At 42.1% G+C, this 24,773-nt stretch overlaps 63 non-coding genes across 63 annotated transcripts; all 63 read left to right on the top strand.

Moving 5' to 3' along the window:
- Window positions 1–290: 290 nt before the first annotated feature.
- trnay-gua (transfer RNA tyrosine (anticodon GUA)) lies at window positions 291–378 on the top strand. Its single transcript is given in 2 exon segments — window positions 291–327; window positions 343–378. It is a non-coding gene; the product is annotated as a tRNA-Tyr (tRNA).
- A 185-nt stretch (window positions 379–563) lies between these two features.
- trnay-gua (transfer RNA tyrosine (anticodon GUA)) lies at window positions 564–651 on the top strand. The gene is given in 2 exon segments: window positions 564–600; window positions 616–651. It is a non-coding gene; the product is annotated as a tRNA-Tyr (tRNA).
- Window positions 652–1,643: 992 nt separating this feature from the next.
- trnay-gua (transfer RNA tyrosine (anticodon GUA)) lies at window positions 1,644–1,731 on the top strand. The gene is given in 2 exon segments: window positions 1,644–1,680; window positions 1,696–1,731. It is a non-coding gene; the product is annotated as a tRNA-Tyr (tRNA).
- Window positions 1,732–1,910: 179 nt separating this feature from the next.
- Window positions 1,911–1,998, top strand: trnay-gua (transfer RNA tyrosine (anticodon GUA)). Its single transcript is given in 2 exon segments — window positions 1,911–1,947; window positions 1,963–1,998. It is a non-coding gene; the product is annotated as a tRNA-Tyr (tRNA).
- Window positions 1,999–2,450: 452 nt separating this feature from the next.
- On the top strand, window positions 2,451–2,538 carry trnay-gua (transfer RNA tyrosine (anticodon GUA)). Its single transcript is given in 2 exon segments — window positions 2,451–2,487; window positions 2,503–2,538. It is a non-coding gene; the product is annotated as a tRNA-Tyr (tRNA).
- Window positions 2,539–2,721: 183 nt separating this feature from the next.
- Window positions 2,722–2,809, top strand: trnay-gua (transfer RNA tyrosine (anticodon GUA)). The gene is given in 2 exon segments: window positions 2,722–2,758; window positions 2,774–2,809. It is a non-coding gene; the product is annotated as a tRNA-Tyr (tRNA).
- A 453-nt stretch (window positions 2,810–3,262) lies between these two features.
- trnay-gua (transfer RNA tyrosine (anticodon GUA)) lies at window positions 3,263–3,350 on the top strand. Its single transcript is given in 2 exon segments — window positions 3,263–3,299; window positions 3,315–3,350. It is a non-coding gene; the product is annotated as a tRNA-Tyr (tRNA).
- Window positions 3,351–6,185: 2,835 nt separating this feature from the next.
- On the top strand, window positions 6,186–6,273 carry trnay-gua (transfer RNA tyrosine (anticodon GUA)). Its single transcript is given in 2 exon segments — window positions 6,186–6,222; window positions 6,238–6,273. It is a non-coding gene; the product is annotated as a tRNA-Tyr (tRNA).
- Window positions 6,274–6,457: 184 nt separating this feature from the next.
- Window positions 6,458–6,545, top strand: trnay-gua (transfer RNA tyrosine (anticodon GUA)). The gene is given in 2 exon segments: window positions 6,458–6,494; window positions 6,510–6,545. It is a non-coding gene; the product is annotated as a tRNA-Tyr (tRNA).
- A 452-nt stretch (window positions 6,546–6,997) lies between these two features.
- On the top strand, window positions 6,998–7,085 carry trnay-gua (transfer RNA tyrosine (anticodon GUA)). The gene is given in 2 exon segments: window positions 6,998–7,034; window positions 7,050–7,085. It is a non-coding gene; the product is annotated as a tRNA-Tyr (tRNA).
- A 182-nt stretch (window positions 7,086–7,267) lies between these two features.
- Window positions 7,268–7,355, top strand: trnay-gua (transfer RNA tyrosine (anticodon GUA)). The gene is given in 2 exon segments: window positions 7,268–7,304; window positions 7,320–7,355. It is a non-coding gene; the product is annotated as a tRNA-Tyr (tRNA).
- Window positions 7,356–7,537: 182 nt separating this feature from the next.
- On the top strand, window positions 7,538–7,625 carry trnay-gua (transfer RNA tyrosine (anticodon GUA)). The gene is given in 2 exon segments: window positions 7,538–7,574; window positions 7,590–7,625. It is a non-coding gene; the product is annotated as a tRNA-Tyr (tRNA).
- Window positions 7,626–7,797: 172 nt separating this feature from the next.
- On the top strand, window positions 7,798–7,885 carry trnay-gua (transfer RNA tyrosine (anticodon GUA)). The gene is given in 2 exon segments: window positions 7,798–7,834; window positions 7,850–7,885. It is a non-coding gene; the product is annotated as a tRNA-Tyr (tRNA).
- A 165-nt stretch (window positions 7,886–8,050) lies between these two features.
- Window positions 8,051–8,138, top strand: trnay-gua (transfer RNA tyrosine (anticodon GUA)). The gene is given in 2 exon segments: window positions 8,051–8,087; window positions 8,103–8,138. It is a non-coding gene; the product is annotated as a tRNA-Tyr (tRNA).
- A 455-nt stretch (window positions 8,139–8,593) lies between these two features.
- trnay-gua (transfer RNA tyrosine (anticodon GUA)) lies at window positions 8,594–8,681 on the top strand. Its single transcript is given in 2 exon segments — window positions 8,594–8,630; window positions 8,646–8,681. It is a non-coding gene; the product is annotated as a tRNA-Tyr (tRNA).
- A 453-nt stretch (window positions 8,682–9,134) lies between these two features.
- Window positions 9,135–9,222, top strand: trnay-gua (transfer RNA tyrosine (anticodon GUA)). The gene is given in 2 exon segments: window positions 9,135–9,171; window positions 9,187–9,222. It is a non-coding gene; the product is annotated as a tRNA-Tyr (tRNA).
- Window positions 9,223–9,394: 172 nt separating this feature from the next.
- trnad-guc (transfer RNA aspartic acid (anticodon GUC)) lies at window positions 9,395–9,482 on the top strand. Its single transcript is given in 2 exon segments — window positions 9,395–9,431; window positions 9,447–9,482. It is a non-coding gene; the product is annotated as a tRNA-Asp (tRNA).
- A 724-nt stretch (window positions 9,483–10,206) lies between these two features.
- trnay-gua (transfer RNA tyrosine (anticodon GUA)) lies at window positions 10,207–10,294 on the top strand. Its single transcript is given in 2 exon segments — window positions 10,207–10,243; window positions 10,259–10,294. It is a non-coding gene; the product is annotated as a tRNA-Tyr (tRNA).
- Window positions 10,295–10,476: 182 nt separating this feature from the next.
- On the top strand, window positions 10,477–10,564 carry trnay-gua (transfer RNA tyrosine (anticodon GUA)). Its single transcript is given in 2 exon segments — window positions 10,477–10,513; window positions 10,529–10,564. It is a non-coding gene; the product is annotated as a tRNA-Tyr (tRNA).
- Window positions 10,565–10,736: 172 nt separating this feature from the next.
- trnay-gua (transfer RNA tyrosine (anticodon GUA)) lies at window positions 10,737–10,824 on the top strand. Its single transcript is given in 2 exon segments — window positions 10,737–10,773; window positions 10,789–10,824. It is a non-coding gene; the product is annotated as a tRNA-Tyr (tRNA).
- A 182-nt stretch (window positions 10,825–11,006) lies between these two features.
- On the top strand, window positions 11,007–11,094 carry trnay-gua (transfer RNA tyrosine (anticodon GUA)). The gene is given in 2 exon segments: window positions 11,007–11,043; window positions 11,059–11,094. It is a non-coding gene; the product is annotated as a tRNA-Tyr (tRNA).
- A 182-nt stretch (window positions 11,095–11,276) lies between these two features.
- Window positions 11,277–11,364, top strand: trnay-gua (transfer RNA tyrosine (anticodon GUA)). Its single transcript is given in 2 exon segments — window positions 11,277–11,313; window positions 11,329–11,364. It is a non-coding gene; the product is annotated as a tRNA-Tyr (tRNA).
- Window positions 11,365–11,536: 172 nt separating this feature from the next.
- On the top strand, window positions 11,537–11,624 carry trnay-gua (transfer RNA tyrosine (anticodon GUA)). Its single transcript is given in 2 exon segments — window positions 11,537–11,573; window positions 11,589–11,624. It is a non-coding gene; the product is annotated as a tRNA-Tyr (tRNA).
- A 455-nt stretch (window positions 11,625–12,079) lies between these two features.
- trnay-gua (transfer RNA tyrosine (anticodon GUA)) lies at window positions 12,080–12,167 on the top strand. The gene is given in 2 exon segments: window positions 12,080–12,116; window positions 12,132–12,167. It is a non-coding gene; the product is annotated as a tRNA-Tyr (tRNA).
- A 172-nt stretch (window positions 12,168–12,339) lies between these two features.
- On the top strand, window positions 12,340–12,427 carry trnay-gua (transfer RNA tyrosine (anticodon GUA)). The gene is given in 2 exon segments: window positions 12,340–12,376; window positions 12,392–12,427. It is a non-coding gene; the product is annotated as a tRNA-Tyr (tRNA).
- A 454-nt stretch (window positions 12,428–12,881) lies between these two features.
- On the top strand, window positions 12,882–12,969 carry trnay-gua (transfer RNA tyrosine (anticodon GUA)). The gene is given in 2 exon segments: window positions 12,882–12,918; window positions 12,934–12,969. It is a non-coding gene; the product is annotated as a tRNA-Tyr (tRNA).
- Window positions 12,970–13,151: 182 nt separating this feature from the next.
- On the top strand, window positions 13,152–13,239 carry trnay-gua (transfer RNA tyrosine (anticodon GUA)). Its single transcript is given in 2 exon segments — window positions 13,152–13,188; window positions 13,204–13,239. It is a non-coding gene; the product is annotated as a tRNA-Tyr (tRNA).
- A 172-nt stretch (window positions 13,240–13,411) lies between these two features.
- On the top strand, window positions 13,412–13,499 carry trnay-gua (transfer RNA tyrosine (anticodon GUA)). The gene is given in 2 exon segments: window positions 13,412–13,448; window positions 13,464–13,499. It is a non-coding gene; the product is annotated as a tRNA-Tyr (tRNA).
- A 165-nt stretch (window positions 13,500–13,664) lies between these two features.
- On the top strand, window positions 13,665–13,752 carry trnay-gua (transfer RNA tyrosine (anticodon GUA)). Its single transcript is given in 2 exon segments — window positions 13,665–13,701; window positions 13,717–13,752. It is a non-coding gene; the product is annotated as a tRNA-Tyr (tRNA).
- Window positions 13,753–14,207: 455 nt separating this feature from the next.
- Window positions 14,208–14,295, top strand: trnay-gua (transfer RNA tyrosine (anticodon GUA)). The gene is given in 2 exon segments: window positions 14,208–14,244; window positions 14,260–14,295. It is a non-coding gene; the product is annotated as a tRNA-Tyr (tRNA).
- A 182-nt stretch (window positions 14,296–14,477) lies between these two features.
- Window positions 14,478–14,565, top strand: trnay-gua (transfer RNA tyrosine (anticodon GUA)). Its single transcript is given in 2 exon segments — window positions 14,478–14,514; window positions 14,530–14,565. It is a non-coding gene; the product is annotated as a tRNA-Tyr (tRNA).
- Window positions 14,566–14,748: 183 nt separating this feature from the next.
- Window positions 14,749–14,836, top strand: trnay-gua (transfer RNA tyrosine (anticodon GUA)). Its single transcript is given in 2 exon segments — window positions 14,749–14,785; window positions 14,801–14,836. It is a non-coding gene; the product is annotated as a tRNA-Tyr (tRNA).
- A 172-nt stretch (window positions 14,837–15,008) lies between these two features.
- trnad-guc (transfer RNA aspartic acid (anticodon GUC)) lies at window positions 15,009–15,096 on the top strand. Its single transcript is given in 2 exon segments — window positions 15,009–15,045; window positions 15,061–15,096. It is a non-coding gene; the product is annotated as a tRNA-Asp (tRNA).
- A 182-nt stretch (window positions 15,097–15,278) lies between these two features.
- trnay-gua (transfer RNA tyrosine (anticodon GUA)) lies at window positions 15,279–15,366 on the top strand. The gene is given in 2 exon segments: window positions 15,279–15,315; window positions 15,331–15,366. It is a non-coding gene; the product is annotated as a tRNA-Tyr (tRNA).
- A 182-nt stretch (window positions 15,367–15,548) lies between these two features.
- trnay-gua (transfer RNA tyrosine (anticodon GUA)) lies at window positions 15,549–15,636 on the top strand. The gene is given in 2 exon segments: window positions 15,549–15,585; window positions 15,601–15,636. It is a non-coding gene; the product is annotated as a tRNA-Tyr (tRNA).
- A 172-nt stretch (window positions 15,637–15,808) lies between these two features.
- Window positions 15,809–15,896, top strand: trnay-gua (transfer RNA tyrosine (anticodon GUA)). The gene is given in 2 exon segments: window positions 15,809–15,845; window positions 15,861–15,896. It is a non-coding gene; the product is annotated as a tRNA-Tyr (tRNA).
- Window positions 15,897–16,081: 185 nt separating this feature from the next.
- On the top strand, window positions 16,082–16,169 carry trnay-gua (transfer RNA tyrosine (anticodon GUA)). The gene is given in 2 exon segments: window positions 16,082–16,118; window positions 16,134–16,169. It is a non-coding gene; the product is annotated as a tRNA-Tyr (tRNA).
- A 182-nt stretch (window positions 16,170–16,351) lies between these two features.
- Window positions 16,352–16,439, top strand: trnay-gua (transfer RNA tyrosine (anticodon GUA)). The gene is given in 2 exon segments: window positions 16,352–16,388; window positions 16,404–16,439. It is a non-coding gene; the product is annotated as a tRNA-Tyr (tRNA).
- A 172-nt stretch (window positions 16,440–16,611) lies between these two features.
- trnay-gua (transfer RNA tyrosine (anticodon GUA)) lies at window positions 16,612–16,699 on the top strand. The gene is given in 2 exon segments: window positions 16,612–16,648; window positions 16,664–16,699. It is a non-coding gene; the product is annotated as a tRNA-Tyr (tRNA).
- A 454-nt stretch (window positions 16,700–17,153) lies between these two features.
- trnay-gua (transfer RNA tyrosine (anticodon GUA)) lies at window positions 17,154–17,241 on the top strand. The gene is given in 2 exon segments: window positions 17,154–17,190; window positions 17,206–17,241. It is a non-coding gene; the product is annotated as a tRNA-Tyr (tRNA).
- A 182-nt stretch (window positions 17,242–17,423) lies between these two features.
- On the top strand, window positions 17,424–17,511 carry trnay-gua (transfer RNA tyrosine (anticodon GUA)). Its single transcript is given in 2 exon segments — window positions 17,424–17,460; window positions 17,476–17,511. It is a non-coding gene; the product is annotated as a tRNA-Tyr (tRNA).
- Window positions 17,512–17,694: 183 nt separating this feature from the next.
- On the top strand, window positions 17,695–17,782 carry trnay-gua (transfer RNA tyrosine (anticodon GUA)). Its single transcript is given in 2 exon segments — window positions 17,695–17,731; window positions 17,747–17,782. It is a non-coding gene; the product is annotated as a tRNA-Tyr (tRNA).
- A 172-nt stretch (window positions 17,783–17,954) lies between these two features.
- On the top strand, window positions 17,955–18,042 carry trnay-gua (transfer RNA tyrosine (anticodon GUA)). Its single transcript is given in 2 exon segments — window positions 17,955–17,991; window positions 18,007–18,042. It is a non-coding gene; the product is annotated as a tRNA-Tyr (tRNA).
- Window positions 18,043–18,496: 454 nt separating this feature from the next.
- On the top strand, window positions 18,497–18,584 carry trnay-gua (transfer RNA tyrosine (anticodon GUA)). The gene is given in 2 exon segments: window positions 18,497–18,533; window positions 18,549–18,584. It is a non-coding gene; the product is annotated as a tRNA-Tyr (tRNA).
- A 182-nt stretch (window positions 18,585–18,766) lies between these two features.
- trnay-gua (transfer RNA tyrosine (anticodon GUA)) lies at window positions 18,767–18,854 on the top strand. The gene is given in 2 exon segments: window positions 18,767–18,803; window positions 18,819–18,854. It is a non-coding gene; the product is annotated as a tRNA-Tyr (tRNA).
- A 172-nt stretch (window positions 18,855–19,026) lies between these two features.
- trnay-gua (transfer RNA tyrosine (anticodon GUA)) lies at window positions 19,027–19,114 on the top strand. Its single transcript is given in 2 exon segments — window positions 19,027–19,063; window positions 19,079–19,114. It is a non-coding gene; the product is annotated as a tRNA-Tyr (tRNA).
- A 165-nt stretch (window positions 19,115–19,279) lies between these two features.
- Window positions 19,280–19,367, top strand: trnay-gua (transfer RNA tyrosine (anticodon GUA)). Its single transcript is given in 2 exon segments — window positions 19,280–19,316; window positions 19,332–19,367. It is a non-coding gene; the product is annotated as a tRNA-Tyr (tRNA).
- Window positions 19,368–19,822: 455 nt separating this feature from the next.
- trnay-gua (transfer RNA tyrosine (anticodon GUA)) lies at window positions 19,823–19,910 on the top strand. The gene is given in 2 exon segments: window positions 19,823–19,859; window positions 19,875–19,910. It is a non-coding gene; the product is annotated as a tRNA-Tyr (tRNA).
- Window positions 19,911–20,092: 182 nt separating this feature from the next.
- Window positions 20,093–20,180, top strand: trnay-gua (transfer RNA tyrosine (anticodon GUA)). The gene is given in 2 exon segments: window positions 20,093–20,129; window positions 20,145–20,180. It is a non-coding gene; the product is annotated as a tRNA-Tyr (tRNA).
- Window positions 20,181–20,363: 183 nt separating this feature from the next.
- trnay-gua (transfer RNA tyrosine (anticodon GUA)) lies at window positions 20,364–20,451 on the top strand. The gene is given in 2 exon segments: window positions 20,364–20,400; window positions 20,416–20,451. It is a non-coding gene; the product is annotated as a tRNA-Tyr (tRNA).
- A 172-nt stretch (window positions 20,452–20,623) lies between these two features.
- Window positions 20,624–20,711, top strand: trnad-guc (transfer RNA aspartic acid (anticodon GUC)). Its single transcript is given in 2 exon segments — window positions 20,624–20,660; window positions 20,676–20,711. It is a non-coding gene; the product is annotated as a tRNA-Asp (tRNA).
- A 182-nt stretch (window positions 20,712–20,893) lies between these two features.
- trnay-gua (transfer RNA tyrosine (anticodon GUA)) lies at window positions 20,894–20,981 on the top strand. The gene is given in 2 exon segments: window positions 20,894–20,930; window positions 20,946–20,981. It is a non-coding gene; the product is annotated as a tRNA-Tyr (tRNA).
- A 182-nt stretch (window positions 20,982–21,163) lies between these two features.
- Window positions 21,164–21,251, top strand: trnay-gua (transfer RNA tyrosine (anticodon GUA)). The gene is given in 2 exon segments: window positions 21,164–21,200; window positions 21,216–21,251. It is a non-coding gene; the product is annotated as a tRNA-Tyr (tRNA).
- Window positions 21,252–21,423: 172 nt separating this feature from the next.
- On the top strand, window positions 21,424–21,511 carry trnay-gua (transfer RNA tyrosine (anticodon GUA)). Its single transcript is given in 2 exon segments — window positions 21,424–21,460; window positions 21,476–21,511. It is a non-coding gene; the product is annotated as a tRNA-Tyr (tRNA).
- A 185-nt stretch (window positions 21,512–21,696) lies between these two features.
- Window positions 21,697–21,784, top strand: trnay-gua (transfer RNA tyrosine (anticodon GUA)). The gene is given in 2 exon segments: window positions 21,697–21,733; window positions 21,749–21,784. It is a non-coding gene; the product is annotated as a tRNA-Tyr (tRNA).
- Window positions 21,785–21,966: 182 nt separating this feature from the next.
- On the top strand, window positions 21,967–22,054 carry trnay-gua (transfer RNA tyrosine (anticodon GUA)). The gene is given in 2 exon segments: window positions 21,967–22,003; window positions 22,019–22,054. It is a non-coding gene; the product is annotated as a tRNA-Tyr (tRNA).
- Window positions 22,055–22,226: 172 nt separating this feature from the next.
- trnay-gua (transfer RNA tyrosine (anticodon GUA)) lies at window positions 22,227–22,314 on the top strand. Its single transcript is given in 2 exon segments — window positions 22,227–22,263; window positions 22,279–22,314. It is a non-coding gene; the product is annotated as a tRNA-Tyr (tRNA).
- Window positions 22,315–22,768: 454 nt separating this feature from the next.
- Window positions 22,769–22,856, top strand: trnay-gua (transfer RNA tyrosine (anticodon GUA)). Its single transcript is given in 2 exon segments — window positions 22,769–22,805; window positions 22,821–22,856. It is a non-coding gene; the product is annotated as a tRNA-Tyr (tRNA).
- Window positions 22,857–23,028: 172 nt separating this feature from the next.
- trnay-gua (transfer RNA tyrosine (anticodon GUA)) lies at window positions 23,029–23,116 on the top strand. The gene is given in 2 exon segments: window positions 23,029–23,065; window positions 23,081–23,116. It is a non-coding gene; the product is annotated as a tRNA-Tyr (tRNA).
- A 454-nt stretch (window positions 23,117–23,570) lies between these two features.
- Window positions 23,571–23,658, top strand: trnay-gua (transfer RNA tyrosine (anticodon GUA)). Its single transcript is given in 2 exon segments — window positions 23,571–23,607; window positions 23,623–23,658. It is a non-coding gene; the product is annotated as a tRNA-Tyr (tRNA).
- A 182-nt stretch (window positions 23,659–23,840) lies between these two features.
- Window positions 23,841–23,928, top strand: trnay-gua (transfer RNA tyrosine (anticodon GUA)). The gene is given in 2 exon segments: window positions 23,841–23,877; window positions 23,893–23,928. It is a non-coding gene; the product is annotated as a tRNA-Tyr (tRNA).
- Window positions 23,929–24,100: 172 nt separating this feature from the next.
- trnay-gua (transfer RNA tyrosine (anticodon GUA)) lies at window positions 24,101–24,188 on the top strand. The gene is given in 2 exon segments: window positions 24,101–24,137; window positions 24,153–24,188. It is a non-coding gene; the product is annotated as a tRNA-Tyr (tRNA).
- A 165-nt stretch (window positions 24,189–24,353) lies between these two features.
- Window positions 24,354–24,441, top strand: trnay-gua (transfer RNA tyrosine (anticodon GUA)). Its single transcript is given in 2 exon segments — window positions 24,354–24,390; window positions 24,406–24,441. It is a non-coding gene; the product is annotated as a tRNA-Tyr (tRNA).
- The last annotated feature ends 332 nt before the right edge of the window (window positions 24,442–24,773 follow it).

Raw genomic sequence — 24,773 nt, forward strand, 5'->3', positions numbered from 1 at the left:
CTAGCAAGCAGCCAGCACCCTTCGATAGCTCAGTTGGTAGAGCGGAGGACTGTAGATGATCTCAGCTGAAATCCTTAGGTTGCTGTTTCAAATCTGGCTGGAAGGATATTTTGGAGCATTCCCAATCTTAATCAAAAGTAGGAAATAAAAATAATTGTGGCTCATTCATCAGAACCTACGAAATCTACAATTCCTCAATACCTCCTTGTCACGCAAAGCATACCCACCATAGGCTCTCCATTCATGTTATTTTTCCCCATTCCTCAGACGTTCTAGCAAGCAGTCAGCACCCTTCGATAGCTCAGTTGGTAGAGAGGAGGACTGTAGATGATCTCAGCTGAAATCCTTAGGTCGCTGGTTCAAATCCGGCTTGAAGGATTTTTTTGGAGCATTCCCAATCTTCATCAAAAGTAGGAAATAAAAAACATTTTGGCTCATTCATTAGAACCTACGAAATCTATAATTCCTCAATACCTCCTTGTCACGCAAAGCGTACCCACCATCGGCTCTCCATTCATGTTATTTTTCCCCATTCCTCAGATGTTCTAGCAAGCAGCCAGCACCCTTCGATAGCTCAGTTGGTAGAGCGGAGGACTGTAGATGATCTCAGCTGAAATCCTTAGGTCGCTGGTTCAAATCCGGCTCGAAGGATGTTTTGGAGCCTTCCCAATCTTAATCAAAAGTAGGAAATAAAAATAATTGTGGCTCATTCATCAGAACCTACGAAATCTATAATTCCTCAATACCTCCTTGTCACGCAAAGCATACCCACGATCAGCTCCATTGTTATTTTTCCTCATTCCTCAGATGTTCTAGCAAGCAGCCAGCACCCTTCGATAGCTCAGTTGGTAGAGCGGAGTACTGTAGATGATCTCAGCTGAAATCCTAAGGTCGCTGGTTCAAATCCGGCTTGAAGGATTTTTTTTGGAGCATTTCCAATCTTAATCAAAAGTAGGAAATAAAAAACATTTTGGCTCACTCATTCGAACCTACGAAATCTATAATTCTTCAATACCTCCTTGTCACGCAAAGCATACACACCATCAGCTCTCCATTCTTGTTGTTTTTCCACATTCCTCAGATGTTCTTGCAAGCGGCCAGCACCCTTCGATAGCTCAGTTGGTAGAGCGGACTGTAGATAATCTCAGCTGAAATCCTTAGGTCGCTGGTTCAAATCCGGCTCGAAGGATATTTTGGAGCATTCCCAATCTTAATCAAAAGTAGGAAATAAAAATAATTGTGGCTCATTCATCAGAACCTACGAAATCTATAATTCCTCAATACCTCATTGTCACGCAAAGCATTCCCCCAACATCAGCTCTCCATTCTTGTTATTTTTCCCCATTCCTAAGATGTTCTAAGAAGGAGCAAGCAACCTTCAAAAGCTCAGTTGGTAGAGCGGAGGACTGTAGATGTTCTCTGCTGGAATCCTTAGGTCGCTGGTGAAAATCCGGATCGAAGGATATTTTGGAGCATTCCCAATCTTAATCAAAAGGAGGAAATAAAAATAATTGTGGCTCATTCATCAGAACCTACGAAATCTATAATTCCTCAATACCTCCTTGTCACGCAAAGCATTCCCCCATCAGCTCTCCATTCTTATTTTTCCCCATTCCTCAGATGTTCTAAGAAGGAGCAAGCAACCTTCGATAGCTCAGTTGGTAGAGCGGAGGACTGTAGATGTTCTCTGCTGGAATCCTTATGTCGCTGGTTAAAATCCGGCTCGAAGGAGATTTTGTAGCATTCCCAATCTTAATCAAAAGTAGGAAATAATAATTGTGGCTCATTCATCAGAACCTACGAAATCTATAATTCCTCAATACCTCCTTGTCACGCAAAGCATACCCACGATCAGCTCCATTCTTGTTACTTTTCCTCATTCCTCAGATGTTCTAGCATGCAGCCAGCACCCTTCGATAGCTCAGTTGGTAGAGCGGAGGACTGTAGATGATCTCGGCTGAAATCCTTAGGTCGCTGGTTCAAATCTGGCTCGAAGGATGATTTGGACCATTCCCAATCTTAATCAAAAGGAGGAAATAAAAATAATTGTGGCTCATTCATCAGAACCTACGAAATCTATAATTCCTCAATACCTCCTTGTCACGCAAAGCATACCCACGATCAGCTCCATTCTTGTTACTTTTCCCCATTCTTCAGATGTTCTAAGAAGGAGCACGCAGCCTTCGATAGCTCAGTTGGTAGAGTGGAGGACTGTAGATGATCTCAGCTGAGATCCTTAGGTCGCTGGTTTCAATCCGGCTCGAAGGATATTTTTGGAGCATTCCCAATCTTAATCAAAAGGAGGAAATAAAAATAATTGTGGCTCATTCATCAGAATCTACGAAATCTATAATTCCTCAATACCTCCTTGTCACGCAAAGCATACCCATGATCAGCTCCATTCTTGTTATTTTTCCTCATTCCTCAGTGTTCTAGAAGGCAGCCAGCACCCTTCGATAGTTCAGTTGGTAGAGCGGAGGACTGTAGATGATCTCAGCTGTAATCCTTAGGTCGCTGGTTCAAATCCGGCTCGAAGGATGTTTTTGGGCATTCACAATCTTAATCAAAAGGAGGAAATAAAAATAATTGTGGCTCATTCATCAGAACCTACGAAATCTATAATTCCTAAATTCCTCCTTGTCACGCAAAGATACCGACCGTCAGCTCGCCATTCTTGTTATTTTTCCCCATTCCTCAGATGTTCTAGGAAGGAGCAAGCAACCTTCGATAGCTCAGTTGGTAGAGCGGAGGACTGTAGATGTTCTCTGCTGGAATCCTTAGGTCGCTGGTTCAAATCCGGCTCGAAGGATATTTTGGAGCATTCCCAATCATAATCAAAAGTAGGAAATAAAAATAATTGTGGCTCATTCTTCAGAACCTACGAAATCTATAATTCCTCAATATCTCCTTGTCACGCAAAGCATTCCCCCATCAGCTCTCCATTCTTATTTTTCCCCATTCCTCAGATGTTCTAAGAAGGAGCACGCAACCTTCGATAGCTCAGTTGGTAGAGTGGAGGACTGTAGATGATCTCAGCTGAAATCCTTAGGTCGCTGGTTTCAATCCGGCTCGAAGGATATTTTTGGAGCATTCCCAATCTTAATCGAAAGTAGGAAATAAAAATAATTGTGGCTCATTCATCAGAACCTACGAAATCTATAATTCCTCAATACCTCCTTGTCACGCAAAGCATACCCACCATAGGCTCTCCATTCATGTTATTTTTCCCCATTCCTGAGACGTTCTAGCAAACAGTCAGCACCCTTCGATAGCTCAGTTGGTAGAGCGGAGGACTGTAGATGATCTCAGCTGAAATCCTTAGGTCGCTGGTTCAAATCCGGCTTGAAGGATTTTTTTGGAGCATTCCCAATCTTAATCAAAAGTAGGAAATAAAAATAATTGTGGCTCATTCATCAGAACCTACGAAATCTATAATTCCTCAACACCTCCTTGTCACGCAAAGCATACACACCATCAGCTCCATTCTTGTTATTTTTCCCCATTCCTCAGATGTTCCAGCAAGCAGCCAGCACCCTTCGATAGCTCAGTTGGTAGAGCGGAGGACTGTAGATGATCTCAGCTGAAATCATTAGGTCGCTGTTCCAAATCCGGCTCGAAGGATGTTTTGGAGCATTCCCAATCTTAATCAAAATTAGGAAATAAAAATAATTGTGGCTCATTCATCAGAACCTACAAAATCTATAATTCCTCAATACCTCCTTGTCACGCAAAGCATTCCCCCAACATCAGCTCTCCATTCTTGGTTTTCCCCATTCCTCAGATGTTCAAAGAAGGAGCAAGCCACCTTCGATAGCTCAGTTGGTAGAGCGGAGGACTGTAGATGATTTCAGCTGAAATCCTTAGGTCGCTGGTTTAAATACGGCTCGATTGATATTTTTGGCATTCCCAATCTTAATCGAAAATAGGAAATAAAAATAATTGTGGCTCATTCATCAGAATCTACGAAATCTATAATTCCTCAATACCTACTTGTCACGCAAAGCATACCCACGATCAGCTCCATTCTTGTTATTTTTCCCCATTCCTCAGATGTTCCAGCAAGCAGCCAGCACCCTTCGATAGCTCAGTTGGTAGAGCGGAGGACTGTAGATGATCTCAGCTGAAATCCTTAGGTCGCTGGTTCTAATCTGGCTCGAAGGATTTTTTTGGAGCATTCCCAATCTTAATCAAAAGTAGGAAATAAAAAACATTTTGGCTCATTCATTAGAACAGGGGTGGCAAACTGCGGTCCTCGAGGGCCGGTGTCCTGCAGGTTTTGTACATTTCCCTACTCGAAGTGCAGCTGATTCCAATTAACAGGCTCGTTATCAGGTTTCTGCATAGCTTGCTGATGAGCTGATCATGAATCAGCTGTGTTGAAGAAGGGAAATATCCAAAACCAGCAGGACTGCGGCCCTCGAGGACCGGATCTCGCCACCCCTGCATTAGAACCTACGAAATCTATAATTCCTCAATACCTCCTTGTCACGCAAAGCATACCCACCATCGGCTCTCCATTCATGTTATTTTTCCCCATTCCTTAGACGTTCTAGCAAGCAGTCAGCACCCTTCAATAGCTCAGTTGGTAGAGCGGGGGACTGTAGATGATCTCAGCTGAAATCCTTAGGTCGCTGGTTCAAATCCGGCTCGAAGGCTGTTTTGGAGCATTCCCAATCTTAATCAAAAGTAGGAAATAAAAATAATTGTGGCTCATTCATCAGAACCGACGAAATCTATAATTCCTCAATACCTCCTTGTCACGCAAAGCATAACCACTATCGGCTCTCCATTCATGTTATTTTTCCCCATTCCTCAGACGTTCTAGCAAGCAGTCAGCACCTTTCGATAGCTCAGTTGGTAGAGCGGAGAACTGTAGATGAACTTAGCTGAAATCCTTAGGTCACTGGTTCAAATCCGGCTCGAAGGATGTTTTGGAGCATTCCCAATCTTAATCAAAAATAGGAAATAAAAATAATTGTGCCTCATTCATCAGAACCTACAAAATCTATAATTCCTCCTTGTCACGCAAAGATACAGACCGTCTGCTCGCCATTCTTGTTATTTTTCCCCATCCTCAGATGTTCTAAGAAAGAGCAAGCAACCTTCGATAGCTCAGTTGGTAGAGCGGAGGACTGTAGACGTTCTCTGCTGGAATCCTTAGGTCGCTGTTCCAAATCCGGCTCGAAGGATGTTTTGGAGCATTCCCAATCTTAATCAAAAGTAGGAAATAAAAATAATTGTGGCTCATTCATCAGAAGCTACGAAATCTATAATTCCTCAATACCTCCTTGTCACGCAAAGCATACACACCATCAGCTCTCCATTCTTGTTTTTCCCCATTCCTCAGATGTTCTAAGACGTAGCAGGCAACCTTCAATAACTGAGTTGGTAGAGCGGAAGACTGTAGACGTTCTCTGCTGGAATCCTTAGGTCGCTGGTTCAAATCCAGCTTGAAGGATATTTTGGAGCATTCCCAATCTTAATCAAAAGTAGGAAATAAAAAACATTTTGGCTCGTTCATCAGAATCTACGAAATCTATAATTCCTTACAATTCCTCCTTGTCACGCAAAGATACCGACCGTCTGCTCGCCATTCTTGTTATTTTTCCCCATCCTCAGATGATCTAAGAAAGAGCAAGCAACCTTCGATAGCTCAGTTGGTAGAGCGGAGGACTGTAGATGTTCTCTGCTGGAATCCTTAGGTCGCTGTTCCAAATCCGGCTCGAAGGAGTTTTTGTAGCATTCCCAATCTTAATCAAAAGTAGGAAATAATAATAATTGTGGCTCATTCATCAGAATCTACGAAATCTATAATTCCTCAATACCTCCTTGTCACGCAAAGCATACACACCATCAGCTCTCCATTCATATTAGTTTTCCCCATTCCTCAGACGTTTTAGCAAGCAGTCCGCACCCTTCGATAGCTCAGTTGGTAGAGCGGAGGACTGTAGATGATCTCAGCTGAAATACTTAGGTCGCTGGTTCAAATCTGGCTCGAAGGATGTTTTGGACCATTCCCAATCTTAATCAAAAGGAGGAAATAAAAATAATTGTGGCTCATTCATCAGAACCTAAGAAATCTATAATTCCTCAATATCTCCTTGTCACGCAAAGCATTCCCCCAACATCAGCTCAACATTCTTATTTTTCCCCATTCCTCAGATGTTCTAAGATTGAGCAAGTAACCTTCGATAGCTCAGTTGGTAGAGCGGAGGACTGTAGATGATCTCAGCTGAAATCCTTAGGTCGCTGGATCAAATCCGGCTCGAAGGATGTTTTGGAGCATTCCCAATCTTAATCAAAAGTAGGAAATAAAAATAATTGTGGCTCATTCATCAGAATCTACGAAATCTCTAATTCCTCAATACCTCCTTGTCACGCAAAGCATACACACCATCAGCTCTCCATTCATGTTAGTTTTCCCCATTCCTCAGACGTTCTAGCAAGCAGTCCGCACCCTTCGATAGCTCAGTTGGTAGAGCGGAGGACTGTAGATGATCTCAGCTGAAATCCTTAGGTCACTGGTTCAAATCCGGCTCGAAGGATGTTTTTGAGCATTCCCAATCTTAATCAAAAGGAGGAAATAAAAATAATTGTGGCTCATTAATCAGAATCTACGAAATCTAAAATTCCTCAATACCTCCTTGTCACGCAAAGCATACCCACCATCAGCTCCATTCTTGTTATTTTTCCTCATTCCTCAGATGTTCTAGCAAGCAGCCAGCACCCTTCGATAGCTCAGTTGGTAGAGCGGAGGACTGTAGATGATCTCAGCTGAAATACTTAGGTCGCTGGTTCAAATCTGGCTCGAAGGATGTTTTGGACCATTCCCAATCTTAATCAAAAGGAGGAAATAAAAATAATTGTGGCTCATTCATCAGAACCTACGAAATCTATAATTCCTCAATACCTCCTTGTCACGCAAAGCATACCCACGATCAGCTCCATTCTTGTTATTTTTCCTCATTCCTCAGATGTTCTAGCAAGCAGCCAGCACCCTTCGATAGCTCAGTTGGCAGAGCGGAGGACTGTAGATGATCTCAGCTGAAATCCTTAGGTCGCTGGTTCAAATCCGGCTCGAAGGATGTTTTGGACCATTCCCAATCTTAATCAAAAGGAGGAAATAAAAATAATTGTGGCTCATTCATCAGAACCTAAGAAATCTTTAATTCCTCAATACCTCCTTGTCATGCAAAGCATTCCCCAACATCAGCTCAACATTCTTATTTTTCCCCATTCCTCAGATGTTCTAAGAAGGAGCAAGTAACCTTCGATAGCTCAGTTGGTAGAGCGGAGGACTGTAGATGATCTCAGCTGAAATCCTTAGGTCGCTGGTTCAAATCCGGCTTGAAGGATTTTTTTGAGCATTCCCAATCTTAATCAAAAGGAGGAAATAAAAATAATTGTGGCTCATTAATCAGAATCTACGAAATCTATAATTCCTCAATACCTCCTTGTCACGCAAAGCATACCCACGATCAGCTCCATTCTTGTTATTTTTCCTCATTCCTCAGATGTTCTAGCAAGCAGCCAGCACCCTTCGATAGCTCAGTTGGTAGAGCGGAGGACTGTAGATGATCTCAGCTGAAATCCTTAGGTCGCTGGTTCAAATCCGGCTCGAAGGATGTTTTGGACCATCCCCAATCTTAATCAAAAGGAGGAAATAAAAATAATTGTGGCTCATTCATCAGAACCTAAGAAATCTATAATTCCTCAATACCTCCTTGTCACGCAAAGCATTCCCTCCACATTCTTATTTTTCCCCATTCCTCAGATGTTCTAAGAAGGAGCAAGTAACCTTCGATAGCTCAGTTGGTAGAGCGGAGGACTGTAGATGATCTCAGCTGAAATCCTTAGGTCGCTGGTTCTAATCCGGCTCGAAGGATGTTTTGGAGCAAAGTAGGAAATAAAAATAATTGTGGCTCATTCATCAGAATCTACGAAATCTATAATTCCTCAATACCTCATTGTCACGCAAAGCATACCCACGATCAGCTCCATTCTTGTTATTTTTCCTCATTCCTCAGATGTTCTAGCAAGCAGCCATCACCCTTCGATAGCTCAGTTGGTAGAGCGGAGGACTGTAGATGATCTCAGCTGGAATCCTTAGGTCGCTGGTTCAAATCCGGCTTGAAGGATTTTTTTGGAGCATTCCCAATCTTAATCAAAAGTAGGAAATAAAAAACATTTTGGCTCATTCATTAGAACCTACGAAATCTATAATTCCTCAATACCTCCTTGTCACGCAAAGCATACACACCATCAGCTCTCCATTCTTGTTGTTTTTCCCCATTCCTCAGATGTTCTAAGAAGGAGCAAGTAACCTTCGATAGCTCAGTTGGTAGAGCGGAGGACTGTAGATGTTCTCTGCTGGAATCCTTAGGTCGCTGGTGAAAATCCGGATCGAAGGATATTTTGGAGCATTCCCAATCTTAAGCAAAAGTAGGAAATAATAATAATTGTGACTCATTCATCAGAATCTACAAAATCTATAATTCCTCAATACCTCCTTGTCACGCAAAGCATACCCACGATCAACTCCATTCTTGTTATTTTTCCTCATTCCTCAGATGTTCTAGCAAGCAGCCAGCACCCTTCGATAGCTCAGTTGGTAGAGCGGAGGACTGTAGATGATCTCAGCGGAAATCCTTAGGTCGCTGGTTCAAATCCGGCTCGAAGGATGTTTTGGACCATTCCCAATCTTAATCAAAAGGAGGAAATAAAAATAATTGTGGCTCATTCATCAGAACCTACGAAATCTATAATTCCGCAATACCTCCTTGTCACGCAAAGCATACCCACGATCAGCTCCATTCTTGTTATTTTTCCTCATTCCTCAGATGTTCTAGCAAGCAGCCAGCACCCTTCGATAGCTCAGATGGTAGAGCGGAGAACTGTAGATGATCTCAGCTGAAATCCTTAGGTCGCTGGTTCAAATCCGGCTCGAAGGATGTTTTGGACCATTCCCAATCTTAATCAAAAGGAGGAAATAAAAATAATTGTGGCTCATTCATCAGAACCTAAGAAATCTATAATTCCTCAATACCTCCTTGTCATGCAAAGCATTCCCCCAACATCAGCTCAACATTCTTATTTTTCCCCATTCCTCAGATGTTCTAAGAAGGAGCAAGTAACCTTCGATAGCTCAGTTGGTAGAGCGGAGGACTGTAGATGATCTCAGCTGAAATCCTTAGGTCGCTGGTTCAAATCCGGCTCGAAGGATGTTTTGGACCATTCCCAATCTTAATCAAAAGGAGGAAATAAAAATAATTGTGGCTCATTCATCAGAACCTAAGAAATCTATAATTCCTCAATACCTCCTTGTCACGCAAAGCGTTCCCTCAACATTCTTATTTTTCCCCATTCCTCAGATGTTCTAAGAAGGAGCAAGTAACTTTTGATAGCTCAGTTGGTAGAGCGGAGGACTGTCGATGATCTCAGCTGAAATCCTTAGGTCGCTGGTTCAAATCCGGCTCGAAGGATCTTTTGGAGCATTCCCAATCTTAATCAAAAGTAGGAAACAAAAATAATTGTGGCTCATTCATCAGAATCTACGAAATCTATAATTCCTCAATACCTCATTGTCACGCAAAGCATACCCACGATCAGCTCCATTCTTGTTATTTTTCCTCATTCCTCAGATGTTCTAGCAAGCAGCCAGCACCCTTCGATAGCTCAGTTGGTAGAGCGGAGGACTGTAGACGATCTCAGCTGAAACCCTTAGGTCGCTGGATCAAATCCGGCTTGAAGGTTATTTTGGAGCATTCCCAATCTTAATCAAAAGTAGGAAATAAAAAACATTTTGGCTCATTCATCAGAACCTACGAAATCTATAATTCCTCAATACCTCCTTGTCACGCAAAGCATACACGCCATCAGCTCTCCATTCATGTTAGTTTTCCCCATTCCTCAGACGTTCTAGCAAGCAGTCCGCACCCTTCGATAGCTCAGTTGGTAGAGCGGAGGACTGTAGATGTTCTCAGCTGAAATCCTTAGGTCACTGGTTCAAAGCCGGCTCGAAGGATGTTTTGGAGCATTCCCAATCTTAATCAAAAGGAGGAAATAAAAATAATTGTGGCTCATTCATCAGAATCTATGAAATCTATAATTCCTCAATACCTCCTTGTCACGCAAAGCATACCCAAAATCAGCTCCATTCTTGTTATTTTTCCTCATTCCTCAGATGTTCTAGCAAGCAGCCAGCACCCTTCGATAGCTCAGTTGGTAGAGCGGAGGACTGTAGATGATCTCAGCTGAAATCCTTAGGTCGCTGGTTCAAATCCGGCTTGAAGGGTTTTTTTGAGCATTCCCAATCTTAATCAAAAGGAGGAAATAAAAATAATTGTGGCTCATTAATCAGAATCTACGGAATCTATAATTCCTCAATACCTCCTTGTCACGCAAAGCATACCCACCATCAGCTCCATTCTTGTTATTTTTCCTCATTCCTCAGATGTTCTAGCAAGCAGCCAGCACCCTTCGATAGCTCAGTTGGTAGAGCGGAGGACTGTAGATGATCTCAGCTGAAATCCTTAGGTCGCTGGTTCAAATCCGGCTCGAAGGATGTTTTGGACCATCCCCAATCTTAATCAAAAGGAGGAAATAAAAATAATTGTGGCTCATTCATCAGAACCTAAGAAATCTATAATTCCTCAATACCTCCTTGTCACGCAAAGCATTCCCTCAACATTCTTATTTTTCCCCATTCCTCAGATGTTCTAAGAAGGAGCAAGTAACCTTCGATAGCTCAGTTGGTAGAGCGGAGGACTGTAGATGATCTCAGCTGGAATCCTTAGGTCGCTGGTTCAAATCCGGCTTGAAGGATTTTTTTGGAGCATTCCCAATCTTAATCAAAAGTAGGAAATAAAAAACATTTTGGCTCATTCATTAGAACCTACGAAATCTATAATTCCTCAATACCTCCTTGTCACGCAAAGCATACACACGATCAGCTCTCCATTCTTGTTTTTCCCCATTCCTCAGATGTTCTAAGAAGGAGCAAGTAACCTTCGATAGCTCAGTTGGTAGAGCGGAGGACTGTAGATGATCTCAGCTGAAATCCTTAGGTCGCTGGTTCAAATCCGGCTTGAAGGACTTTTTTGAGCATTCCCAATCTTAATCAAACGGAGGAAATAAAAATAATTGTGGCTCATTAATCAGAATCTACGAAATCTATAATTCCTCAATACCTCCTTGTCACGCAAAGCATACCCACGAGCAGCTCCATTCTTGTTATTTTTTCTCATTCCTCAGATGTTCTAGCAAGCAGCCAGCACCCTTCGATAGCTCAGTTGGTAGAGCGGAGGACTGTAGATGATCTCAGCAGAAATCCTTAGGTCGCTGGTTCAAATCCGGCTCGAAGGATGTTTTGGACCATCCCCAATCTTAATCAAAAGGAGGAAATAAAAATAATTGTGGCTCATTCATCAGAACCTAAGAAATCGATAATTCCTCAATACCTCCTTGTCACGCAAAGCATTCCCTCAACATTCTTATTTTTCCCCATTCCTCAGATGTTCTAAGAAGGAGCAAGTAACCTTCGATAGCTCAGTTGGTAGAGCGGAGGACTGTAGATGATCTCAGCTGAAATCCTTAGGTCGCTGGTTCAAATCCGGCTCGAAGGATGTTTTGGAGCATTCCCAATCTTAATCAAAAATAGGAAATAAAAATAATTGTGGTTCATTCATCAGAATCTACGAAATCTATAATTCCTCAATACCTCCTTGTCACGCAAAGCATACACACCATCAGCTCTCCATTCTTGTTGTTTTTCCCCATTCCTCAGATGTTCTAAGAAGGAGCAAGTAACCTTCGATAGCTCAGTTGGTAGAGCGGAGGACTGTAGATGTTCTCTGCTGGAATCCTTAGGTCGCTGGTGAAAATCCGGCTCGAAGGATGTTTTGGACCATTCCCAATCTTAATCAAAAGGAGGAAATAAAAATAATTGTGGCTCATTCATCAGAACCTAAGAAATCTATAATTCCTCAATTCCTCCTTGTCATGCAAAGCATTCCCCCAACATCAGCTCAACATTCTTATTTTTCCCCATTCCTCAGATGTTCTAAGAAGGAGCAAGTAACCTTCGATAGCTCAGTTGGTAGAGCGGAGGACTGTAGATGATCTCAGCTGAAATCCTTAGGTCGCTGGTTCAAATCCGGCTCGAAGGATGTTTTGGACCATTCCCAATCTTAATCAAAAGGAGGAAATAAAAATAATTGTGGCTCATTCATCAGAACCTAAGAAATCTATAATTCCTCAATACCTCCTTGTCACGCAAAGCGTTCCCTCAACATTCTTATTTTTCCCCATTCCTCAGATGTTCTAAGAAGGAGCAAGTAACCTTTGATAGCTCAGTTGGTAGAGCGGAGGACTGTAGATGATCTCAGCTGAAATCCTTAGGTCGCTGGTTCAAATCCGGCTCGAAGGATCTTTTGGAGCATTCCCAATCTTAATCAAAAGTAAGAAATAAAAATAATTGTGGCTCATTCATCAGAATCTACGAAATCTATAATTCCTCAATACCTCATTGTCACGCAAAGCATACCCACGATCAGCTCCATTCTTGTTATTTTTCCTCATTCCTCAGATGTTCTAGCAAGCAGCCAGCACCCTTCGATAGCTCAGTTGGTAGAGCGGAGGACTGTAGACGATCTCAGCTGAAACCCTTAGGTCGCTGGATCAAATCCGGCTTGAAGGTTATTTTGGAGCATTCCCAATCTTAATCAAAAGTAGGAAATAAAAAACATTTTGGCTCATTCATCAGAACCTACGAAATCTATAATTCCTCAATACCTCCTTGTCACGCAAAGCATACACGCCATCAGCTCTCCATTCATGTTAGTTTTCCCCATTCCTCAGACGTTCTAGCAAGCAGTCCGCACCCTTCGATAGCTCAGTTGGTAGAGCGGAGGACTGTAGATGTTCTCAGCTGAAATCCTTAGGTCACTGGTTCAAATCCGGCTCGAAGGATGTTTTGGAGCATTCCCAATCTTAATCAAAAGGAGGAAATAAAAATAATTGTGGCTCATTCATCAGAATCTATGAAATCTATAATTCCTCAATACCTCCTTGTCACGCAAAGCATACCCAAAATCAGCTCCATTCTTGTTATTTTTCCTCATTCCTCAGATGTTCTAGCAAGCAGCCAGCACCCTTCGATAGCTCAGTTGGTAGAGCGGAGGACTGTAGATGATCTCAGCTGAAATCCTTAGGTCGCTGGTTCAAATCCGGCTCGAAGGATGTTTTGGACCATCCCCAATCTTAATCAAAAGGAGGAAATAAAAATAATTGTGGCTCATTCATCAGAACCTAAGAAATCTATAATTCCTCAATACCTCCTTGTCACGCAAAGCATTCCCTCAACATTCTTATTTTTCCCCATTCCTCAGATGTTCTAAGAAGGAGCAAGTAACCTTCGATAGCTCAGTTGGTAGAGCGGAGGACTGTAGATGATCTCAGCTGAAATCCTTAGGTCGCTGGTTCTAATCCGGCTCGAAGGATGTTTTGGAGCAAAGTAGGAAATAAAAATAATTGTGGCTCATTCATCAGAATCTACGAAATCTATAATTCCTCAATACCTCATTGTCACGCAAAGCATACCCACGATCAGCTCCATTCTTGTTATTTTTCCTCATTCCTCAGATGTTCTAGCAAGCAGCCATCACCCTTCGATAGCTCAGTTGGTAGAGCGGAGGACTGTAGATGATCTCAGCTGGAATCCTTAGGTCGCTGGTTCAAATCCGGCTTGAAGGATTTTTTTGGAGCATTCCCAATCTTAATCAAAAGTAGGAAATAAAAAACATTTTGGCTCATTCATTAGAACCTACGAAATCTATAATTCCTCAATACCTCCTTGTCACGCAAAGCATACACACCATCAGCTCTCCATTCTTGTTGTTTTTCCCCATTCCTCAGATGTTCTAAGAAGGAGCAAGTAACCTTCGATAGCTCAGTTGGTAGAGCGGAGGACTGTAGATGTTCTCTGCTGGAATCCTTAGGTCGCTGGTGAAAATCCGGATCGAAGGATATTTTCGAGCATTCCCAATCTTAAGCAAAAGTAGGAAATAATAATAATTGTGACTCATTCATCAGAATCTACAAAATCTATAATTCCTCAATACCTCCTTGTCACGCAAAGCATACCCACGAGCAACTCCATTCTTGTTATTTTTCCTCATTCCTCAGATGTTCTAGCAAGCAGCCAGCACCCTTCGATAGCTCAGTTGGTAGAGCGGAGGACTGTAGATGATCTCAGCTGAAATCCTTAGGTCGCTGGTTCAAATCCGGCTCGAAGGATGTTTTGGACCATTCCCAATCTTAATCAAAAGGAGGAAATAAAAATAATTGTGGCTCATTCATCAGAACCTACGAAATCTATAATTCCTCAATACCTCCTTGTCACGCAAAGCATACCCACGATCAGCTCCATTCTTGTTATTTTTCCTCATTCCTCAGATGTTCTAGCAAGCAGCCAGCACCCTTCGATAGCTCAGATGGTAGAGCGGAGAACTGTAGATGATCTCAGCTGAAATCCTTAGGTCGCTGGTTCAAATCCGGCTCGAAGGATGTTTTGGACCATTCCCAATCTTAATCAAAAGGAGGAAATAAAAATAATTGTGGCTCATTCATCAGAACCTAAGAAATCTATAATTCCTCAATACCTCCTTGTCATGCAAAGCATTCCCCCAACATCAGCTCAACATTCTTATTTTTCCCCATTCCTCAGATGTTCTAAGAAGGAGCAAGTAACCTTCGATAGCTCAGTTGGTAGAGCGGAGGACTGTAGATGATCTCAGCTGAAATCCTTAGGTCGCTGGTTCAAATCCGGCTCGAAGGATGTTTTGGACCATTCCCAATCTTAATCAAAAGGAGGAAATAAAAATAATTGTGGCTCATTCATCAGAACCTAAGAAATCTATAATTCCTCAATACCTCCTTGTCACGCAAAGCGTTCCCTCAACATTCTTATTTTTCCCCATTCCTCAGATGTTCTAAGAAGGAGCAAGTAACTTTTGATAGCTCAGTTGGTAGAGCGGAGGACTGTCGATGATCTCAGCTGAAATCCTTAGGTCGCTGGTTCAAATCCGGCTCGAAGGATCTTTTGGAGCATTCCCAATCTTAATCAAAAGTAGGAAACAAAAATAATTGTGGCTCATTCATCAGAATCTATGAAATCTATAATTCCTCAATACCTCCTTGTCACGCAAAGCATACCCAAAATCAGCTCCATTCTTGTTATTTTTCCTCATTCCTCAGATGTTCTAGCAAGCAGCCAGCACCCTTCGATAGCTCAGTTGGTAGAGCGGAGGACTGTAGATGATCTCAGCTGAAATCCTTAGGTCGCTGGTTCAAATCCGGCTTGAAGGGTTTTTTTGAGCATTCCCAATCTTAATCAAAAGGAGGAAATAAAAATAATTGTGGCTCATTAATCAGAATCTACGGAATCTATAATTCCTCAATACCTCTTTGTCACGCAAAGCAGACCCACGATCAGCTCCATTCTTGTTATTTTTCCTCATTCCTCAGATGTTCTAGCAAGCAGCCAGCACCCTTCGATAGCTCAGTTGGTAGAGCGGAGGACTGTAGATGATCTCAGCTGAAATCCTTAGGTCGGTGGTTCAAATCCGGCTCGAAGGATGTTTTGGACCATCCCCAATCTTAATCAAAAGGAGGAAATAAAAATAATTGTGGCTCATTCATCAGAACCTAAGAAATCTATAATTCCTCAATACCTCCTTGTCACGCAAAGCATTCCCTCAACATTCTTATTTTTCCCCATTCCTCAGATGTTCTAAGAAGGAGCAAGTAACCTTCGATAGCTCAGTTGGTAGAGCGGAGGACTGTAGATGATCTCAGCTGGAATCCTTAGGTCGCTGGTTCAAATCCGGCTTGAAGGATTTTTTTGGAGCATTCCCAATCTTAATCAAAAGTAGGAAATAAAAAACATTTTGTCTCATTCATTAGAACCTACGAAATCTATAATTCCTCAATACCTCCTTGTCACGCAAAGCATACACACGATCAGCTCTCCATTCTTGTTGTTTTTCCCCATTCCTCAGATGTTCTAAGAAGGAGCAAGTAACCGTCGATAGCTCAGTTGGTAGAGCGGAGGACTGTAGATGATCTCAGCTGAAATCCTTAGGTCGCTGGTTCAAATCCGGCTTGAAGGACTTTTTTGAGCATTCCCAATCTTAATCAAACGGAGGAAATAAAAATAATTGTGGCTCATTAATCAGAATCTACGAAATCTATAATTCCTCAATACCTCCTTGTCACGCAAAGCATACCCACGATCAGCTCCATTCTTGTTATTTTTCCTCATTCCTCAGATGTTCTAGCAAGCAGCCAGCACCCTTCGATAGCTCAGTTGGTAGAGCGGAGGACTGTAGATGATCTCAGCAGAAATCCTTAGGTCGCTGGTTCAAATCCGGCTCGAAGGATGTTTTGGACCATCCCCAATCTTAATCAAAAGGAGGAAATAAAAATAATTGTGGCTCATTCATCAGAACCTAAGAAATCGATAATTCCTCAATACCTCCTTGTCACGCAAAGCATTCCCTCAACATTCTTATTTTTCCCCATTCCTCAGATGTTCTAAGAAGGAGCAAGTAACCTTCGATAGCTCAGTTGGTAGAGCGGAGGACTGTAGATGATCTCAGCTGAAATCCTTAGGTCGCTGGTTCAAATCCGGCTCGAAGGATGTTTTGGAGCATTCCCAATCTTAATCAAAAGTAGGAAATAAAAATAATTGTGGCTCATTCATCAGAATCTACGAAATCTATAATTCCTCAATACCTCCTTGTCACGCAAAGCATACACACCATCAGCTCTCCATTCTTGTTGTTTTTCCCCATTCCTCAGATGTTCTAAGAAGGAGCAAGTAACCTTCGATAGCTCAGTTGGTAGAGCGGAGGACTGTAGATGTTCTCTGCTGGAATCCTTAGGTCGCTGGTGAAAATCCGGATCGAAGGATATTTTGGAGCATTCCCAATCTTAAGCAAAAGTAGGAAATAATAATAATTGTGACTCATTCATCAGAATCTACAAAATCTATAATTCCTCAATACCTCCTTGTCACGCAAAGCATACCCACGATCAACTCCATTCTTGTTATTTTTCCTCATTCCTCAGATGTTCTAGGAAGCAGCCAGCACCCTTCGATAGCTCAGTTGATAGAGCGGAGGACTGTAGATGATCTCAGCTGAAATCCTTAGGTCGCTGGTTCAAATCCGGCTCGAAGGATGTTTTGGACCATTCCCAATCTTAATCAAAAGGAGGAAATAAAAATAATTGTGGCTCATTCATCAGAACCTACGAAATCTATAATTCCTCAATACCTCCTTGTCACGCAAAGCATACCCACGATCAGCTCCATTCTTGTTATTTTTCCTCATTCCTCAGATGTTCTAGCAAGCAGCCAGCACCCTTCGATAGCTCAGATGGTAGAGCGGAGAACTGTAGATGATCTCAGCTGAAATCCTTAGGTCGCTGGTTCAAATCCGGCTCGAAGGATGTTTTGGACCATTCCCAATCTTAATCAAAAGGAGGAAATAAAAATAATTGTGGCTCATTCATCAGAACCTAAGAAATCTATAATTCCTCAATTCCTCCTTGTCATGCAAAGCATTCCCCCAACATCAGCTCAACATTCTTATTTTTCCCCATTCCTCAGATGTTCTAAGAAGGAGCAAGTAACCTTCGATAGCTCAGTTGGTAGAGCGGAGGACTGTAGATGATCTCAGCTGAAATCCTTAGGTCGCTGGTTCAAATCCGGCTCGAAGGATGTTTTGGACCATTCCCAATCTTAATCAAAAGGAGGAAATAAAAATAATTGTGGCTCATTCATCAGAACCTAAGAAATCTATAATTCCTCAATACCTCCTTGTCACGCAAAGCGTTCCCTCAACATTCTTATTTTTCCCCATTCCTCAGATGTTCTAAGAAGGAGCAAGTAACCTTTGATAGCTCAGTTGGTAGAGCGGAGGACTGTAGATGATCTCAGCTGAAATCCTTAGGTCGCTGGTTCAAATCCGGCTCGAAGGATCTTTTGGAGCATTCCCAATCTTAATCAAAAGTAAGAAATAAAAATAATTGTGGCTCATTCATCAGAATCTACGAAATCTATAATTCCTCAATACCTCATTGTCACGCAAAGCATACCCACGATCAGCTCCATTCTTGTTATTTTTCCTCATTCCTCAGATGTTCTAGCAAGCAGCCAGCACCCTTCGATAGCTCAGTTGGTAGAGCGGAGGACTGTAGACGATCTCAGCTGAAACCCTTAGGTCGCTGGATCAAATCCGGCTTGAAGGTTATTTTGGAGCATTCCCAATCTTAATCAAAAGTAGGAAATAAAAAACATTTTGGCTCATTCATCAGAACCTACGAAATCTATAATTCCTCAATACCTCCTTGTCACGCAAAGCATACACGCCATCAGCTCTCCATTCATGTTAGTTTTCCCCATTCCTCAGACGTTCTAGCAAGCAGTCCGCACCCTTCGATAGCTCAGTTGGTAGAGCGGAGGACTGTAGATGTTCTCAGCTGAAATCCTTAGGTCACTGGTTCAAATCCGGCTCGAAGGATGTTTTGGAGCATTCCCAATCTTAATCAAAAGGAGGAAATAAAAATAATTGTGGCTCATTCATCAGAATCTATGAAATCTATAATTCCTCAATACCTCCTTGTCACGCAAAGCATACCCAAAATCAGCTCCATTCTTGTTATTTTTCCTCATTCCTCAGATGTTCTAGCAAGCAGCCAGCACCCTTCGATAGCTCAGTTGGTAGAGCGGAGGACTGTAGATGATCTCAGCTGAAATCCTTAGGTCGCTGGTTCAAATCCGGCTCGAAGGATGTTTTGGACCATCCCCAATCTTAATCAAAAGGAGGAAATAAAAATAATTGTGGCTCATTCATCAGAACCTAAGAAATCTATAATTCCTCAATACCTCCTTGTCACGCAAAGCATTCCCTCAACATTCTTATTTTTCCCCATTCCTCAGATGTTCTAAGAAGGAGCAAGTAACCTTCGATAGCTCAGTTGGTAGAGCGGAGGACTGTAGATGATCTCAGCTGAAATCCTTAGGTCGCTGGTTCTAATCCGGCTCGAAGGATGTTTTGGAGCAAAGTAGGAAATAAAAATAATTGTGGCTCATTCATCAGAATCTACGAAATCTATAATTCCTCAATACCTCATTGTCACGCAAAGCATACCCACGATCAGCTCCATTCTTGTTATTTTTCCTCATTCCTCAGATGTTCTAGCAAGCAGCCATCACCCTTCGATAGCTCAGTTGGTAGAGCGGAGGACTGTAGATGATCTCAGCTGGAATCCTTAGGTCGCTGGTTCAAATCCGGCTTGAAGGATTTTTTTGGAGCATTCCCAATCTTAATCAAAAGTAGGAAATAAAAAACATTTTGGCTCATTCATTAGAACCTACGAAATCTATAATTCCTCAATACCTCCTTGTCACGCAAAGCATACACACCATCAGCTCTCCATTCTTGTTGTTTTTCCCCATTCCTCAGATGTTCTAAGAAGGAGCAAGTAACCTTCGATAGCTCAGTTGGTAGAGCGGAGGACTGTAGATGTTCTCTGCTGGAATCCTTAGGTCGCTGGTGAAAATCCGGATCGAAGGATATTTTGGAGCATTCCCAATCTTAAGCAAAAGTAGGAAATAATAATAATTGTGACTCATTCATCAGAATCTACAAAATCTATAATTCCTCAATACCTCCTTGTCACGCAAAGCATACCCACGATCAACTCCATTCTTGTTATTTTTCCTCATTCCTCAGATGTTCTAGCAAGCAGCCAGCACCCTTCGATAGCTCAGTTGGTAGAGCGGAGGACTGTAGATGATCTCAGCTGAAATCCTTAGGTCGCTGGTTCAAATCCGGCTCGAAGGATGTTTTGGACCATTCCCAATCTTAATCAAAAGGAGGAAATAAAAATAATTGTGGCTCATTCATCAGAACCTACGAAATCTATAATTCCTCAATACCTCCTTGTCACGCAAAGCATACCCACGATCAGCTCCATTCTTGTTATTTTTCCTCATTCCTCAGATGTTCTAGCAAGCAGCCAGCACCCTTCGATAGCTCAGATGGTAGAGCGGAGAACTGTAGATGATCTCAGCTGAAATCCTTAGGTCGCTGGTTCAAATCCGGCTCGAAGGATGTTTTGGACCATTCCCAATCTTAATCAAAAGGAGGAAATAAAAATAATTGTGGCTCATTCATCAGAACCTAAGAAATCTATAATTCCTCAATACCTCCTTGTCATGCAAAGCATTCCCCCAACATCAGCTCAACATTCTTATTTTTCCCCATTCCTCAGATGTTCTAAGAAGGAGCAAGTAACCTTCGATAGCTCAGTTGGTAGAGCGGAGGACTGTAGATGATCTCAGCTGAAATCCTTAGGTCGCTGGTTCAAATCCGGCTCGAAGGATGTTTTGGACCATTCCCAATCTTAATCAAAAGGAGGAAATAAAAATAATTGTGGCTCATTCATCAGAACCTAAGAAATCTATAATTCCTCAATACCTCCTTGTCACGCAAAGCGTTCCCTCAACATTCTTATTTTTCCCCATTCCTCAGATGTTCTAAGAAGGAGCAAGTAACTTTTGATAGCTCAGTTGGTAGAGCGGAGGACTGTCGATGATCTCAGCTGAAATCCTTAGGTCGCTGGTTCAAATCCGGCTCGAAGGATCTTTTGGAGCATTCCCAATCTTAATCAAAAGTAGGAAACAAAAATAATTGTGGCTCATTCATCAGAATCTATGAAATCTATAATTCCTCAATACCTCCTTGTCACGCAAAGCATACCCAAAATCAGCTCCATTCTTGTTATTTTTCCTCATTCCTCAGATGTTCTAGCAAGCAGCCAGCACCCTTCGATAGCTCAGTTGGTAGAGCGGAGGACTGTAGATGATCTCAGCTGAAATCCTTAGGTCGCTGGTTCAAATCCGGCTTGAAGGGTTTTTTTGAGCATTCCCAATCTTAATCAAAAGGAGGAAATAAAAATAATTGTGGCTCATTAATCAGAATCTACGGAATCTATAATTCCTCAATACCTCTTTGTCACGCAAAGCAGACCCACGATCAGCTCCATTCTTGTTATTTTTCCTCATTCCTCAGATTTTCTAGCAAGCAGCCAGCACCCTTCGATAGCTCAGTTGGTAGAGCGGAGGACTGTAGATGATCTCAGCTGAAATCCTTAGGTCGCTGGTTCAAATCCGGCTCGAAGGATGTTTTGGACCATCCCCAATCTTAATCAAAAGGAGGAAATAAAAATAATTGTGGCTCATTCATCAGAACCTAAGAAATCTATAATTCCTCAATACCTCCTTGTCACGCAAAGCATTCCCTCAACATTCTTATTTTTCCCCATTCCTCAGATGTTCTAAGAAGGAGCAAGTAACCTTCGATAGCTCAGTTGGTAGAGCGGAGGACTGTAGATGATCTCAGCTGGAATCCTTAGGTCGCTGGTTCAAATCCGGCTTGAAGGATTTTTTTGGAGCATTCCCAATCTTAATCAAGAGTAGGAAATAAAAAACATTTTGTCTCATTCATTAGAACCTACGAAATCTATAATTCCTCAATACCTCCTTGTCACGCAAAGCATACACACGATCAGCTCTCCATTCTTGTTGTTTTTCCCCATTCCTCAGATGTTCTAAGAAGGAGCAAGTAACCGTCGATAGCTCAGTTGGTAGAGCGGAGGACTGTAGATGATCTCAGCTGAAATCCTTAGGTTGCTGGTTCAAATCCGGCTTGAAGGACTTTTTTGAGCATTCCCAATCTTAATCAAACGGAGGAAATAAAAATAATTGTGGCTCATTAATCAGAATCTACGAAATCTATAATTCCTCAATACCTCCTTGTCACGCAAAGCATACCCACGATCAGCTCCATTCTTGTTATTTTTCCTCATTCCTCAGATGTTCTAGCAAGCAGCCAGCACCCTTCGATAGCTCAGTTGGTAGAGCGGAGGACTGTAGATGATCTCAGCAGAAATCCTTAGGTCGCTGGTTCAAATCCGGCTCGAAGGATGATTTGGACCATCCCCAATCTTAATCAAAAGGAGGAAATAAAAATAATTGTGGCTCATTCATCAGAACCTAAGAAATCGATAATTCCTCAATACCTCCTTGTCACGCAAAGCATTCCCTCAACATTCTTATTTTTCCCCATTCCTCAGATGTTCTAAGAAGGAGCAAGTAACCTTCGATAGCTCAGTTGGTAGAGCGGAGGACTGTAGATGATCTCAGCTGAAATCCTTAGGTCGCTGGTTCAAATCCGGCTCGAAGGATGTTTTGGAGCATTCCCAATCTTAATCAAAAGTAGGAAATAAAAATAATTGTGGCTCATTCATCAGAATCTACGAAATCTATAATTCCTCAATACCTCCTTGTCACGCAAAGCATACACACCATCAGCTCTCCATTCTTGTTGTTTTTCCCCATTCCTCAGATGTTCTAAGAAGGAGCAAGTAACCTTCGATAGCTCAGTTGGTAGAGCGGAGGACTGTAGATGTTCTCTGCTGGAATCCTTAGGTCGCTGGTGAAAATCCGGATCGAAGGATATTTTGGAGCATTCCCAATCTTAAGCAAAAGTAGGAAATAATAATAATTGTGACTCATTCATCAGAATCTACAAAATCTATAATTCCTCAATACCTCCTTGTCACGCAAAGCATACCCACGATCAACTCCATTCTTGTTATTTTTCCTCATTCCTCAGATGTTCTAGGAAGCAGCCAGCACCCTTCGATAGCTCAGTTGATAGAGCGGAGGACTGTAGATGATCTCAGCTGAAATCCTTAGGTCGCTGGTTCAAATCCGGCTCGAAGGATGTTTTGGACCATTCCCAATCTTAATCAAAAGGAGGAAATAAAAATAATTGTGGCTCATTCATCAGAACCTAAGAAATCTATAATTCCTCAATACCTCCTTGTCACGCAAAGCGTTCCCTCAACATTCTTATTTTTCCCCATTCCTCAGATGTTCTAAGAAGGAGCAAGTAACCTTTGATAGCTCAGTTGGTAGAGCGGAGGACTGTAGATGATCTCAGCTGAAATCCTTAGGTCGCTGGTTCAAATCCGGCTCGAAGGATCTTTTGGAGCATTCCCAATCTTAATCAAAAGTAAGAAATAAAAATAATTGTGGCTCATTCATCAGAATCTACGAAATCTATAATTCCTCAATACCTCATTGTCACGCAAAGCATACCCACGATCAGCTCCATTCTTGTTATTTTTCCTCATTCCTCAGATGTTCTAGCAAGCAGCCAGCACCCTTCGATAGCTCAGTTGGTAGAGCGGAGGACTGTAGACGATCTCAGCTGAAACCCTTAGGTCGCTGGATCAAATCCGGCTTGAAGGTTATTTTGGAGCATTCCCAATCTTAATCAAAAGTAGGAAATAAAAAACATTTTGGCTCATTCATCAGAACCTACGAAATCTATAATTCCTCAATACCTCCTTGTCACGCAAAGCATACACGCCATCAGCTCTCCATTCATGTTAGTTTTCCCCATTCCTCAGACGTTCTAGCAAGCAGTCCGCACCCTTCGATAGCTCAGTTGGTAGAGCGGAGGACTGTAGATGTTCTCAGCTGAAATCCTTAGGTCACTGGTTCAAATCCGGCTCGAAGGATGTTTTGGAGCATTCCCAATCTTAATCAAAAGGAGGAAATAAAAATAATTGTGGCTCATTCATCAGAATCTATGAAATCTATAATTCCTCAATACCTCCTTGTCACGCAAAGCATACCCAAAATCAGCTCCATTCTTGTTATTTTTCCTCATTCCTCAGATGTTCTAGCAAGCAGCCAGCACCCTTCGATAGCTCAGTTGGTAGAGCGGAGGACTGTAGATGATCTCAGCTGAAATCCTTAGGTCGCTGGTTCAAATCCGGCTCGAAGGATGTTTTGGACCATCCCCAATCTTAATCAAAAGGAGGAAATAAAAATAATTGTGGCTCATTCATCAGAACCTAAGAAATCTATAATTCCTCAATACCTCCTTGTCACGCAAAGCATTCCCTCAACATTCTTATTTTTCCCCATTCCTCAGATGTTCTAAGAAGGAGCAAGTAACCTTCGATAGCTCAGTTGGTAGAGCGGAGGACTGTAGATGATCTCAGCTGAAATCCTTAGGTCGCTGGTTCTAATCCGGCTCGAAGGATGTTTTGGAGCAAAGTAGGAAATAAAAATAATTGTGGCTCATTCATCAGAATCTACGAAATCTATAATTCCTCAATACCTCATTGTCACGCAAAGCATACCCACGATCAGCTCCATTCTTGTTATTTTTCCTCATTCCTCAGATGTTCTAGCAAGCAGCCATCACCCTTCGATAGCTCAGTTGGTAGAGCGGAGGACTGTAGATGATCTCAGCTGGAATCCTTAGGTCGCTGGTTCAAATCCGGCTTGAAGGATTTTTTTGGAGCATTCCCAATCTTAATCAAAAGTAGGAAATAAAAAACATTTTGGCTCATTCATTAGAACCTACGAAATCTATAATTCCTCAATACCTCCTTGTCACGCAAAGCATACACACCATCAGCTCTCCATTCTTGTTGTTTTTCCCCATTCCTCAGATGTTCTAAGAAGGAGCAAGTAACCTTCGATAGCTCAGTTGGTAGAGCGGAGGACTGTAGATGTTCTCTGCTGGAATCCTTAGGTCGCTGGTGAAAATCCGGATCGAAGGATATTTTGGAGCATTCCCAATCTTAAGCAAAAGTAGGAAATAATAATAATTGTGACTCAT

This window comes from Festucalex cinctus, chromosome 1 (genome assembly GCF_051991245.1).
Source record: "Festucalex cinctus isolate MCC-2025b chromosome 1, RoL_Fcin_1.0, whole genome shotgun sequence".
Lineage (NCBI taxonomy): Eukaryota > Metazoa > Chordata > Actinopteri > Syngnathiformes > Syngnathidae > Festucalex > Festucalex cinctus.